Raw genomic sequence first — 14,726 nt, 5'->3', positions numbered from 1 at the left:
ACTTTCATTTCAAATTGCCTACATTTATGAAGTATGGAAGCAGCAGCACAAAGCTTGTGAAACCCTTTTAAGTGGAACAAGTCATGACAACCACATGAAGATTTCATTTGTATTCCCTTTCTGCATGCCTAGGGCAGCCAATCACTTTAGCATGGTATGTTCTCCTCTCAGGTGAATCACCCACTTAACAGCTTTAAAAAGATTTAAAGAGTGGATTGCAGCAGGCGAAATTATCTGGGCTTTTATTTCCTCTTGAAAGTACTTCAGGATCCAAATAATTTAACAGGTAAAAGCTGTGAGGCTATGGAAATAAAACGCACAATCTACAAATTCTAGGCTCTGGAAAATTATTATTCTTAAATTAAATCTATGAGCCGCTCAAACTTGCAGAGACATAATTTAATATGGAAATAATTTATTCTACAAGATACAACTGGCAATGTCCTGCTTTTCCTGATTCAAGAAAACCTTGAAGGATTCTGCCTCAAGAATGATCCAAGTCTCACATGCTATGTGCGGGTCTAACCACCGCCAGCAACAAACATCAGAGCAAAGTCAAAATGTCACTTTCTCAAAATAAATATTGGTTGGAAAATAGGTTTTCCTATTTGTGCTTTAAACAAATGTAAGATGTTCACCAAGGACATGTCAGTGGGTTTCAAACGTCACCCCAAATACACCACTTTACAAATGATTTCCTGCATCCTTCATGAGCTGATCTGTCCCCTCCTCTACATCCATGTAAAATATTTAGTATGAGACCTGTACTTTCACATTTGTAACTCAAAGCAGGGCTGAACCGAATATGCCCGCAAGCCCATTTACAGATTGGATGGTGGGGCATTTGGGCACCCCTCCAAAAAAGCAGAAGAAAAAATATTTTCAAAAATGGGGGGGGGGGTACTTTCCATCCCCACCCCCTTGTTTCTTCCAATTCTCCATTTTCATAGAAAAGGACTGCTTACCGGCATTAACTGGAAATGACCACTGCAGCCCAGCCCAGCCTCCAAAGGTTTGGGAGCATCCATTGGCTTCCTGCACAGCCAACAGATGAAATCAGCTCCTCCATTGGCTGCTGGGGGGGTGGGGGGTGGTCAGGACTCTCCCTGCCGATTTTAAATTTGAGCTGGCAGGCAGGGAGTGGTGGCACCCTGGTTCTAGACCAGCTCTAACCTGGCTTCAGTCAGGTCCTCCAATTGCTCGTAAATTCTGACTCTGCTGGCACCCAGCAGTGGAGGTTGGCATTGGATTTCCCACCCTCCCTCCCTTTATGACACTACACCCGAGGGTGAGTGGGCAGGGCATGTTTTGGCCTTGCTGTGGAGTTATTTGGTCACCATAGTTGGGGCCAGGGAAGAATTTGTTTGCAGACTAATTGGACCTGTCTGGGGCTTTTGCCTGCCTCATAGTAATGGGTTGGCAGATAAGGCACTGAATTGCATTGCGTCCAAATTTTCACTTTTTGAAATAGACCCCCTAGTAAAGGGGTCTGGTGGGGATGCCTCTGTTGGGATGCAGCCAAGAAATCAAGGGCATTTGACAGGTCCCCAGGTGGCCCCAGCCCACCGGCCAGTGTCCCGGGCGATTTCCAGTCCTTGGATCAGCATGAAACTACGACTCTAGTTTTCAAAGCCTTCAGAAGCTGAGCACGCACACTCAGCAGAGTAAATAACGCTGCACAACAGAAGTGGCAGGGAGAGGCTGTGATGAGCATATTTACAAGCAGTTTATTCAGCATACATCAGGATAAGATGAAAACATGTCTTCTCTCCTCTGTGTCCAAGCAAGCAGCATAAGCAATAGCTATACACAAATGGAAGTTCCCAGAAATCTGTGATGGAGTGTAAATAGGCATGTGACATACAACAGTCATGCCTGTACTTAAAGTGGAATGGAATATCCTAACAGCCTCTGTCCGTATATCCAGTTGTGGGCTGACAGGCCTCAGACCCTCTACAAAATGACAACCTGGAGGGACTCCTCCATTTGATGTGTGTCATGGGGTGGTCCTTAAGCCATGATGGAATAATCAGCCAACAAATTGGACTGGTTAATACAAAATATGCACCTAAGCCAAGAGCATATTACAACTGCACTCAATAAAGTTGTGGCCAATTTAATCCCAAGAACTGCCTTTATTGTTTCTTTATTATCATATTTTTCACTCTATAAGACACACCTGACCATAAGATGCACCTAGTTTTTAAAGGAGGAAGACAAGAAAATAAATATTCTGAATCAAATGTTGTACTAAACTATTTAATAAACTGCCGGTATATCAGAATAATATTTCAACCATGTAAAGTGAACAGCAGTCAACAGTGGCATTAAGAACCATCATCACTGTCGTTAACAAATGAAGAGAGACTTTATCCCCTAGTAAGGGGGCAAGCAATGGAAATATATGAGCTTCCCACATTGAGACCCTTAGATCTAAGGACTGTATGGTTTGGCCCTACACAATTATTTGAATAAAGCCAAAAGAAGTGGGACTTTCTTCCTTTCTGTTCATTGCAGAGAGCTCTGGGGGCTTTCATATGAGGGAAGAATGTGGGAGAAATCTGATTCAATTCCCATTTAAAGTCAAACCTACCTAAGTCACACCTTCGTACACAACACAAGGACCAAACCACAGCCACCCTTCAAATTTCACACTTCTGCAAAGAAAGGTGGAGGGATTACACAGCTCCTGCTGTGCTTGCTTTACACCCGTGTAAGGAGCTCCTGTCCTGCTTTGCTGCTTTGAAGCGAGCCAGAGAGGAGGGAAGGATGGGAGCCATGGCTCCCGTCCGTTCCTCCTCCACGCAGCATTCGCTTCATAAGACGCACAGACATTTCCCCTTACTTTTTAGGAGGAAAAAAGTGTGTGTTGTGGAGCAAAAAATACGGTACTCTGTCCCTGGGTTGCCCCTGGCATTCACAGGTTCACTGTGCCTGGGCCCACAAATTGCATTTAGAACTTTTAGCTAAATGTTAGCTCAGTTATACCACCTTGCTTCTGCTGAAACAAATGGTTTCCCCCTGTGCTGTTTTTCTCAAAAAAGAGGTGCCAGAACTCACCATGAATGGTTTACTTGTTCTCTTATAATGGCAATAGTGCCCACCTGAAAGGTGCCAGAACTGAGTTCTGGTAAGTGCTGGCTGAAAAACAACAACACTGGTTTCCCCACAGATTAATTTGGTGACGAACATTTGATCATTTTAAGCCGGGACCACATCCAAATAAGTGAGTTTAGGATAGGACAGGCCGTCTCATTTGGTTTCAGTCACTGCTGGAATATAACTTAGGAACTTTCTAAAGACTTGTTAAGTGAAGTACAAGATGAGTTCCTATAGTTACAAATTGTCCCTGCCTACATCTGCCTTCCATCTGGATAGACAGCCACATTTTGTTCTGAAGCAGCATCAGATCAGTTTTCAGCCTAGTGTCCAAATTTGGAGTGGGTTGGCAGCCTTTTGCCCTTGATCAGCCTTTCTCAACCTGTGGGTCCCCAGATGTTGTTGAACTACAACTCCCATCACCCCTAGCTAGCAAGGCCAGAGCTCAGGGATGATGGGAGTTGTAGTCCAACAACATCCGGGGACCCACAGGTTGAGAACCGCTTCCCTAGATAGTAAACACCTCTGATTCATTTCATGTTTTGTGGCAGCCTACAGAAATAAGAATTGCCATGATGCAACCATCTTACCTTGCTATGTAGTAAGTAGCCAAGTGGCATAAAGAAGCTCAGAAACAGAGCAAGATGAATACAGACATTATTCCTATGCTTATTCTGAACACCTGGAACTCAAAGACAAATTGCTTATATATGATGACAGCTTCTTCCTTAAAGGTAAATGTAAAGGGACCCCTGACCATTAGCTCCAGTCGTGACTGACTCTGGGGTTGCGGCGCTCATCTCGCTTTACTGGCCGAGGGAGCCGGCGTACAGCTTCCGGGTCACGTGGCCAGCATGACTAAGCTGCTTCTGGTGAACCAGAGCAGTGCACGGAAACGCCGTTTACTTCCTGACGGAGTGGTACCTATTTATCTACTTGCACTTTGACGTGCTTTTGAACTGCTAGGTTGGCAGGAGCAGGGACCGAGCAATGGGACCTCACCCCGTCACGGGGATTCGAACCGCCGGCCTTCTGATTGGCAAGCCCTAGGCTCTGTGGTTAAACCCACAGCACCACCCGCGTCCCTTAGTTACCACTAAAAGCCATTGCTAGAACCATCCTCCATGGATTCCCCCCCCCCACTTTAAGCCTTAATTTAAGGCCACTTATGCTGACATACTTAGTGTAATATCCTATCGTAAGGCTACAGAAAACAAAGGAATTGAAGTTCTGTGTGTATGACAGAAGGGAGAGGAATCAAGTCTGTAATACTGTTGTTTTAATACACATTGCCTCCCATTTTTCCCTAATCTGCAAACAGACAGACATCTGAATGTCTTTTCTCATGATAACTTGCCACTTCAGAACTTTTTTTTTTTTAAAGTCTCCATTATTATACATGAATAGTAATTTTAATATCTTTGATGCAGTGCCTATGTTAAGATCACTAACTATGATGTCCTTGGCATGTGGTCTGCATTTACTGAAAGAAAATGGTCCTCAAATATCTTTGTACAGACTCTTCATACAGGACATAAAGGTAGTTGCCAGTAGCAACAACCACAATTATGCTTCTGTTACTGCCCCTATTAATCCTGCCAAATGGAGGTCTCAATACTCACACTCCCCCCACCCTTAAAACACAAACCAAACTCAGTTTATTAACAACAATTTTAATTCACCACCATGGATCTACGAAAATGCTTTATTACATATACTAACCTGAGCAAATGTAAACAAAATTCAAAAAAGAATGCATAAAAGACTCCCCCCCCCAACCCCAACCCCACATTTCGAGACAGATTCCCATCCAGTTGCAGACTGTTCTCTTACAACACAGAAAAGACATTCACTAACATCCAGAGAATGTCACAAGAATGTCCAAAGGGGACTGAATGTTGGATTTGTGGTTTTCTGTGAGTTCCTTCTTCCCCTCAAAATGCAAACCTTCTTTATTAAACCTGAGGATGTTGCAGTCGTTGTTTGTGATATGGGATAATGAGAGAAAGGAAAGAAATAATTCACTAGCAAGCCTTTGGGCAGAAAGTAACTCTCTGCACTGATACCCGAAAGTCCCCCACTTCTTTCTGCTTTGAGGGCTGTCAACAGAACGGTGAGGGAATTTCACCCCTAGTAGAAATTAAACAGAACCCTGTTCCTCATGAGGCTGACCCTGTGTGGAGATGCTGCTGTTATGCGAAGCATCCACTGTATTGTGTCCAGCCATTTGCAGCACAGCCAGTCGGCCCTCCATCCGATTGGGGTGGGAATCAGGATGGTGTGGAGTTGGCTACTGGCTGCAGATGGGGTGTGAATTGTCAGAAATGTTGCAGTAAGCCCAACAGCACAAGAGATGGTCAGATCTGCTTTCATAGGGAGAGTTCTGTCTTCCCTCCTTGCTCTTTTTAAGGGGCAGAGCAGGAGCTTCCACTGGAAAAACCCCCACTTCCACTGAAACAATCATCTCTATAATCAAATAAGTATGCTAATCACACCAATTGTTTTCTAAACTCCCTTTGATATGATGAAGGAACACTCTTAAATGGACATACAAAGGCAATCAGCTCCTAAAGCTCAAAGATAAAGAACGATAAACACCACAAGGAGAATTCAGCCAATATTAAGCATGTTTGCATCCCAAAATCTGCTTAGCTTTGACTGGATCATGCTGAATTTATTTTAAAATTTAAGACTTCTATTTCCGTTGTGGTGGCCTCTAAAGCAACAAGGCCTGAGTTGATCTCCTCCTCCAAGATCCTGTCACACGGAACTGCCTCTTTCCCCCACAACCTGCTCTGCTGCCTTTTTCCCCATCTTCATTAATCACCACTAACATGGTCCAGTTGCTATTCCTTTGCTGGAATGCAGTCTGTGTTTCCCAGGAACCTGTGAGGAACCAGTCCTTCTACACCAATGGTGTTGCTGAGGAGCACCCATCTCTCAGTTTCTCACCAATCACAAGCCACAGTACTTCCTCAAATCAACAAATAACTAGCTAAGCCAACTGAGCAAGAACACACAGAACTTGGTAGTAAAAGTTATCCCCAGTTAGCTAATGCATGGGGCAATTATCTCACCTGCCCAGTAGACAGGGGACAAGTTTGGCCTCCCACCCCAATGGTGTCTATGCTTCTTGCTCTACTTGAGGTGATACCTTTAGTATTCAGGCTGGAGAGTGGGGAGAAGAATCCTCCATCTCTCCTCATTTGATACACTTTTAGCTGCTGTGGTACATCACACCCAGTGATGCTTTGAAGGTCAAGCCCCTCATTTGCTGCTGAGCAATTCAAACAGAGACTAGACTTTCAAACCTCTAATTATTATTAAAAAGTATATTTTAAAGTGTTGGTTTTATCTAACAATGGATTTCATTTCAGTGACATTTGCCTGTGGCTTTTCTTTGTCTATCTGTTGTAAGCAGCTGCTGCCAAAGCTGCACAGAAAATTCTGGCAGCCAGCAGGTCTCCAAAAGAGGTTTACTCTTTTGAGTGCATGATTTGAAAACAGTTGAGATAATCGCCAATAATTCAGCTGCCTCGGAGGGTGAATTTGAAGTCTGGCAGTGCTTAGCAGTGGGTGGTGATGTACCACTTTGTCTCAACCCACCTACAGCCCCATATTTACCTTTTGGCCCTTCAGTGTTTCCTCCATAATATCTATCACATAAAATAAAAAAGGTCTGGAAAGAGAATTTTAAAAAGACTGCCATTATTTTAAAGGCAATTTTAACCTCCACACTATTATTGTTGTGGCTTATGCAAATTGAAACAACACTGATAAAATACAGAAGGCTAAAAAGATATGAAAGATCATATTTTAATTACTTTTAAACTATGATCTTTTATATGTTTGTAGCCTTCTATATTCTGTCGGTGTTGCTTTAATTTGCATAAGGCAACTATGCAAAACTATAATAGAATGAAAGTAATATAAAAACTGATCTATTAAATTACAGAGAGCAGAAACATCACTGCACTATTTGAAAGCCCTTCCATTTTTTAATTTTTTAATTTTTAAAGGCAGTGGTGTCAGCTGGTGATACATGCCTTGGAGGCCAGATCTGCTGTACCTTGTGAACACTGCTGCCCAAGTTGTCTCACCTTGCCTCATGAGTGGGCCAGCCCGCATATTATTATAAAAAGGTTTCCTAGCTGGTGTAGCTGATCTCCTTACAGTTACAGTTGTACCTTGGTTGTCAAACACCCTGGAACTCAGACATTTTGGCTCCTGAACACTGCAAACCTGGAAGTGGTTGTTCCGGTTTGCAAACATCCTTTTGAAACCTGAATGTCCAATGGGGCTTCCTGCAGCCAATCAGAAGCTGTGATTTGGTTTTCGAACATTTTGGAAGTTGAACGGACTTCCGGAACAGATTTCGTTCAACTTCCAAGGTATGATTGTATTTCCTTGTTGCACAGAAATAGGTTGCAGTTAGGGATGAGTGAATCGCCAGTTTCACTTTCTCACACTTTCTCCTTTGCCCCCACTCCTAAATTCAATTCTCCACATTTCCACATCAGTTTTGGTTAAGAAAAAAAAAAATCCTCATGGAAATTCATCAGCATTTTTGTGTGAATTTTTCCACCTTTTTGGAACATGATTTTACCTCAATATAGTGCATTCTTAATTGTTTGCATGCAATGCTTGGATGAAGAACTGCTCTGCAAAATGTGAAGTGCGAAGTTTGAAGGGTGACTCTGTTTCAGTTCCTATATGGTTTTGGAAAGCTGCAAATTAGGTAACTTCACTTTTAAATGCATGTTGAATCCAGTTTGTCCTCCATCCCGAACTGTAATGCACTGGCTCAATCCCCACTTGCCAACCCCAATATCATTTGTTCAGCTCATTATATTCTCCATTTTATTGTGATAAGAAATTCTTCTGTCATCATAACATTGCTACCTTGATGTGTAGCATACGTAGCGGTTGATTCTGATGACAGTTCCAACCCCAGCCATGCCAGAGTTAAATTTCCCACAGTCACGCCCCCTACCAGCACTGATTGGCCAGTGGGGCCCTGCCCAGCGCCAGTGACGTGGCCTGGATGGCACAAGGGGGGGCATCAACTTCGGGTGTCTGGCTGCAACACCGCTCACCGAAAAAAGTGAGCAGACTTCTAAAACAATATGATTCCAGAAAGCTGCGACTTGCCAAAACAGTTAATAATTAGTCTAATTCATTGTCTCGGAAGGAGATAAGATGACAAGTATCATATCACAGACGCCCTTGAGCTGCCTTTATGCCAATTGTCCTATATGCCTATGTGCACTTGGCTTTTGAAAGGTCAACACAAAATCAGCTGGCATACTGGCAGTTCATATTTATTCTAATTGCTATAATCTAGTAGAAAATTACCTTGGCCAATAAATCATTTGCAAGCATTCCTGCATAAAGTAAAGCTTGCTTTTATCCAAGTGCCAGCTGCCAAGGGTTGTGCTCTTTGTTTTTTTGTTTTTTACCCCTGTTTTTGACAACACAAAACTTTGGATACAAAGCCTGTAAATTTAACCATCAATACTGGCATTATTGAGGAAAATTAAACCAGCTATGCCTCTTTTCTATATCCCATTTCTACCTTTCATTAGGAAAAAGATGTATGAAAAGAAATCTTATTTAACTACTCTTAGTATCAATTTCAAATTTGCTATTACAATACATTCTTCAGGCAATCTCCTGCCGTAGTTATTAGCGTAAGAAAATAGTATTTCAATCCATAAGGAAATATGGATCAGAATCATGTGGTGTGTTTGGGATCCAAATAAGTGAACAACTAGGGGGATTTGAAGAAATTGATCTCTGCGAATTCCAAAATCAATTGATCTGATCTGCTTCTCCTGGACTGATGTGTGGATGGGAACAAATCCATTATACTTTTCAGAATTTTGCAATACAGATTTTTTAAAATAAAAAATGCATCAAAATGCCTATTTTGAGAGGAAATCCATTCGAGAAATGCCTATTTCTAGTGAAAGCATGTCTGATTTTCATATGTAAATGCTTTTTAAAAAAACCCAACAACTTGCAGTTTAATGTGGAAAGCAGGTCAAAATGGGAAAACGTGTGACATGTGAAGTGTCACATACAAAAATTACTAGTCCATATATTATTATCCACAACTAGCTTCATGTGTTCTGGGGGGTCTTGGTTTTCTCAGATAAGTACCACCCATCAGCTGCATAGCAAAGAGCTTTTGAAAGTAAGTACACTTTTCAAAACAGATTGTGATATGGGATTGGAAGCTTGCTGCCCAAAGGAGAATACATTTTTGAAAAGGAATAGCAGATTTTGGCATCCATAAAGTACATTTTGGAACCCTAGCCTATCTCCCAACTATGCCCCAAACATATGTCTACATTCAATATATGGCATTTTTCAGTAGTTTTTGTTCATTTATCATATTTCTTAAACCAGGACTGGTTTTTTTCCATTCGTTCATTCAATCATTCATTTATTTTGTATACTGTCCTTCATCCGAAGATCACAGGGCAGTTCACAACATACAAATAGAAAGTAGGGTCACAAAATGCATGATAAAACAAAGCAAAAAAACAACAAACCAAAGACCCCCCCCAAACACATTTAAAAGGTCATAGAATTTCAACCAACCAGAATCCTGGTTATAGAGAAACGTTGCTGTTTGGTGCCTAAAGATACGTAATGAAGGTGCCAGGCAAGTCTCCCTAGGGAGAACATTCCACGAAGGGGGAGCCACTGCATAGAAGTCCCATTCTCATGGTGTTCAGCTTTTAAAAAAGGGTTTATTTTGGTGAGGATAGAGGAAGGCATGCTTCTTTCTGTTTCCTGAACCTCACTGAAACCTCTCACTGGTGAGAGCTGGTGTGGTATAGTGGTTAAGAGCGGTAGTCTCGTAATCTGGGGAACCGGGTTCGCGTCTCTGCTCTTCCGCATGCAGCTGCTGGGTAACCTTGGGCTAGTCACATTTCTCTGAAGTCTCTCAGCCCCACTCACCTCACAGAGTGTTTGTTGTGGGGGAGGAAGGGAAAGGAGAATGTTAGCCGCTTTGAGACTCCTTTGTTTAGTGATAAAGCGGGATATCAAATCCAAATTCTTCAGAATTGTACTGTGTCAAGAGGGAGAAGGGGTCCATTTGCAAAGGTAAAAGAGGTGACACTGCCCCCCCCCTTTCTGCTCTCACCAGCATGTTTGTAGAGCTCACATCACCACCTGCTGGTTAATTCAGTAATGATGATTATGATGATGATACCCACAAGCCTGCTCCGCCCCCCAGCAATTTCCAGTAAGTTTATGAAGATGGTAAAATTTGAAGACTGGTTTTTTTTTTTTTAATGAAACAGTTTGAGACATGAGTGGTTAACTCAGGCATAGGCAAACTCCGGCCCTCCAGATGTTTGCGACTACAATTCCCGCCATCTCTAGCTAACAGGACCAGTGGTCAGCGATGGTGGGAATTGTAGTCCCAAACATCTGGAGGGCTGGAGTTTGCCTATGCTTGGGTTAACCCATAGCAGTTAAGTCATATTCAGTTCCCACTCAAGCAATTCCTGGTGCTCCCAGAAGCCCCTCAACAATCTGGTTTCTTCTTAAAATAAGAAAATAATAATTTTTAAAAGAAGCCAGATAAGTTAGCACCGATGTCTTAAACTGTTCTGATATTTTTAATATGACCATCCTTAAAATGTTACCATCTTTGTAAAATCACTGTCAAAGCATGACCATAGTTCAAAGGAAGAGTGGTGAAATCTATCTTTGCACCTTCATCGTATTTTAATAATTTGGTAATTGTGTTTGGCCACATATGGCCTCCTGGGATTTATAATTAGGAATTCACACATGATTAAACAAGCTGGCTTACATGATCACATCATTCCAACTAATTATAAATAGGTCATTTCCTTCAAATATCCAATATATTTACTGTGGCAAAGGGTTTGGGCAGGGAGAGTTTAGCAGATAAAAAATATCCAGTAGAATTTCGATAAATGTCGGTTGGATGAAAGGCAAAATGAAAAGCATCTTTCAACTGTATGACATTTATAACATAAGAAAATAACCTCTTTGAATAAGAAATCCAGTATGAAGTTATGCTAAATGGGGTACAAATATTATTTATGTAGTAGGTGTGCAAGCTTTCTTAAGTCAATTGGCTTGACATTTTTCAAACACCCGTTTTTAATGCTGTCAGCCAATTCTGATTTCTACTTAAATCACGCAAACTATAATAAGCATTAGCTTTCATTTAAAAAAGGTTTTAAAAAGCATTTCATTGGTTTTTAACAACAAACCAGCCGCAAGGAACTATTTTTAATATTTGACAGCGCCTATAATTCCTCTGCAGCATTCATCAGTCATATATGCTCATTAGGCATTCATAAATGGAACGGACAACATGCAGGAATTGAACTGAGATGGCTCTAAGCCAGAAATTGCCCTAGACATTTGGGTGCCTGAGGCAGAAAATCCAAATGGTTCCTGCAATTGTGGGTGTCTTTTAAATGTGAAAACTAAATAACTGACCATTTGCTAACCTTCCATTGTACCTCAAAATCTGCTGTCTGAAGTTGGCAGCCTCATTCTGCGTAAATGATAGGGCTGGCTTCAATTCTAATCTCATGGAGTCATAGAACTGTAGAGTTGGAAGGTACCCAGAGGGTCATCTCATCCAACCCCTGCAATTTATAGGTTAGCAGTTCACCTTGGGTTCCATTTCGATTCTTAGTGGTGCTTATTGTGTTGATGTTAAAGGCCACCCTTTATGAATCACTGCTCTCAAAACTGAAGACCAGTTCAAGATGCCGCTGGACTAAGACTCTCATCAGCCCCAGACGGCATAGCTGGTGTCGGCTATCCCTGTTGTAGACCATCTGAGGCTTCTCTACAAAAGTGTATGTGTTAAACCTGTACCTTACTGTTCTGATGTTACTACACTTGCTCTCTTCCATGCTTGCATCTTAAAAGCAAATGTGTGTGTGAGAGATAGAGTCCTGTTAGAACTGGCCCACAGAAGTGTAATGTAAGACGTGTCTCAATTAGAAGGCAACTTGTGAAAAGAAGGCTATAGTCCTTCTTGACCCTTGTTATCTATTTATTTACATTTATCCTCTAAACCAGGATTTCCCATACTTGGGTCTCCAGCTGCTTTTGGACTACAATTCCCATCATCCCTGACCACTGGTCTTCCTTAGCTGGGGATGATGGGAGTTGTAGTCCAAAAACAGCTGGAGACCAAGTTTGGGAAACCCTGCTCTAAACCTACTCCCCTAATAGTAATAGTAATTTATTATTTGTACCCTGCCCATCTGGCTGGGTTTCCCCAGCCACTCTGGGCAGCTTCCAACAAAGATGAAAAATACATTCAAATGTCACACATTAAAAACTTCCCTGAACAGGGCTGCCTTCAGATGTCTTCTAAATGTCAGGTAGTTGTTTATCTCTTCCCACAACCACTTTAAATCTACCACGAGGGGATTTTTGCCCAGTTACTTAATATAAATATATACTGGCCAGGATCAAATGAGACCTATGTACAGAGGCAAAGTATGGAGGGGTTGCTGATTTTCCCTCATTGTTGTAGCCCTTTACACCCAATGAAATGCTGAGGTAAGTGGTCCCTTGATGGTTAGGGACAACTTGGGAGTGGGGCATGGGGTACAGCACAAGGATGGGGTGACTGAAAAGGCCATACATGGTGCTTAGGATCTTGAGAACTATATATGTATATATATCCATGTTAATGGTAGCAATATGGTTCTGTAGTCCACTGCAAGCTAAATGGTTGGTGCAATCTGGCTCTGAAAAGGAAAATGAATACTCACTGTTGAGTTTCCTTTCTGTGCTCTCCAGATGCAGACAGTCCAACAAGTGATTGGGTAGTGGGTAGTGCCCTCCCTCTTGGACTGAAGGCAGGATCCTGACTGGACAATGGCCTCTGGTCCTAGGGAGGAGTACACATATGCCTTACCCAGACCTAAGGTCTGAACAATTAACTAAACTAAGAACCCCTCACATAAAATAATGGTATACCATAAAACCATCTTTAAGTGATTGGGTAACAAGGTTTTCAAAAGCAAATAGCTAGTTATCACCTTAGATCCCATAAGCGAGAATCTAAAATGGGAAGCACAGTATTTTTGCTTCAAGGACATAAAGGTGAAAAGCTCAAGTCTGATGTTTTCCTGTCCTTACTGTCCAGAGGAAAATGTGCTGCCATGTTACAGTGGACTCACCAAGCTAAAGAGAGTCTTCCAGCCATGTATAATGGCGCATGGGGGCTTGATAAAACTCCTGCCTGCCTGGGATTGCAAAGACGAGGGGGAAAGTGTTGTCAGCAAACCATAATAAGTGGCTGGTGGACAGCAATTGGCTCAGCCAGACAAATGTCACACTGGCGTCGACTATGGCTTGGTTTGGCTTTGGTTTCCCTATATGAATGATCCTTGCAATATTGGCCAGCCCAAACAGTCACCTCAAAGTTTCCACCCCATTCTGGTAAATGTACAGAACCTCAAGTAGTTGCCCGATGGCTTAGAATCACTAATGAAACTATTACTCTTATCAAAGTGACTTCCACAGGAGATACTTTCAGTGCTTCTTTGCAGTGCATTCTCATAACCCACCATTTTACAACAGACCTCTTTGCCTCACATCCCTCCCCTAGCCAGTTCACAAAAATGGCCCCACCGCTAAATTCCTTCCCTGAGGCTCACAGAGCGGCTAAAATGTGTCCTGGTAGGATTGTGGCAGCTTTACAGCCTGATCTGGATCGATATGAGTTTACCTGAGAGCAAGTATAATAGGATTATTGCAACTTTTCAGTTGGTTTATTCAGAAGTAAAATTACAATCCTAATCCCACATTCCTGGGTGTAAGGCCCATTGAATTCAGCAGGACTTCCTTCTGTGTAGACCTGGTTAGGGTTGCTCATTCTTGCAATTTACTCAGAAGTAAAGTCATTTTGTTTAAATGGGAATAGTTTAGGACAGCAGCAAACATCTACTGTCCAGATAAGGTTCTGAGAGTACTGAAACTTTTTCAGATTTATTTTCTGTACCCTTGATTTCAAGCATGTTGATACAAGGCGAGAGCAGATAGATGAGTAGTTGTGACAGAGGGACAAAACAGGGTGGAATGCAGGAAAGGAAGAGGAGACTCGGGTCCCCAGGGAAGGAGATGCTTAGTTAAAGTTAATTAAATTAATATGCAAATCCTATGCATCTCTACTCAGAAGAAAGGTCCATTTATTTTAATGGGACTTACTCTCAAATAAGTACTCAACTTTAATATGGGTTGATTTGGAATGAAAATTAGTTTTATTTAATTGCTTGTTAAAAAAAGAAAGAAATGGGAAATGGCAAGACTTTGCAAAGTAAAAGAAAAAACACATTTTGTTTTGGAACTATAACTGGACATTATTTCAGTGTGGGAGAAGCCATCATCCAACAGGGACAGCGAAGAACAACTGCCGTCTATATTAGGTTCTGGGGGTGATGAACCTTCCCCAGAAATCCTGTTCCTTTTTATTTCAGGCAAGTTGACATTAGCAAGGAGCAAGGGCAACTGAAAGGTGAATTTAAAGATGGCACAAAAGGTGACACAATGTGGAAGAAAGTGAGCAAAAGGGAAATGAGAGAGGAAGGAAATATCAAGAA

General features: G+C 41.9%; 1 protein-coding gene across 1 annotated transcript in view; it reads right to left on the bottom strand.

Annotated features, from left to right (window-relative positions):
- Positions 1–14,726, bottom strand: part of SGCZ (sarcoglycan zeta) — a gene marked incomplete at its 3' end in the record, with an annotated part of 537,140 nt that overhangs the window by 74,861 nt on the left and 447,553 nt on the right. The window lies entirely within an intron of this gene.

Source organism: Podarcis gaigeae (assembly GCF_964106915.1).
Source record: "Podarcis gaigeae genome assembly, chromosome: 9".
In the NCBI taxonomy this organism is placed as follows: domain Eukaryota; kingdom Metazoa; phylum Chordata; class Lepidosauria; order Squamata; family Lacertidae; genus Podarcis; species Podarcis gaigeae.
Note: the sequence above shows the minus strand (reverse complement) of the source record. Positions and strands in the feature narration are given on the sequence as shown.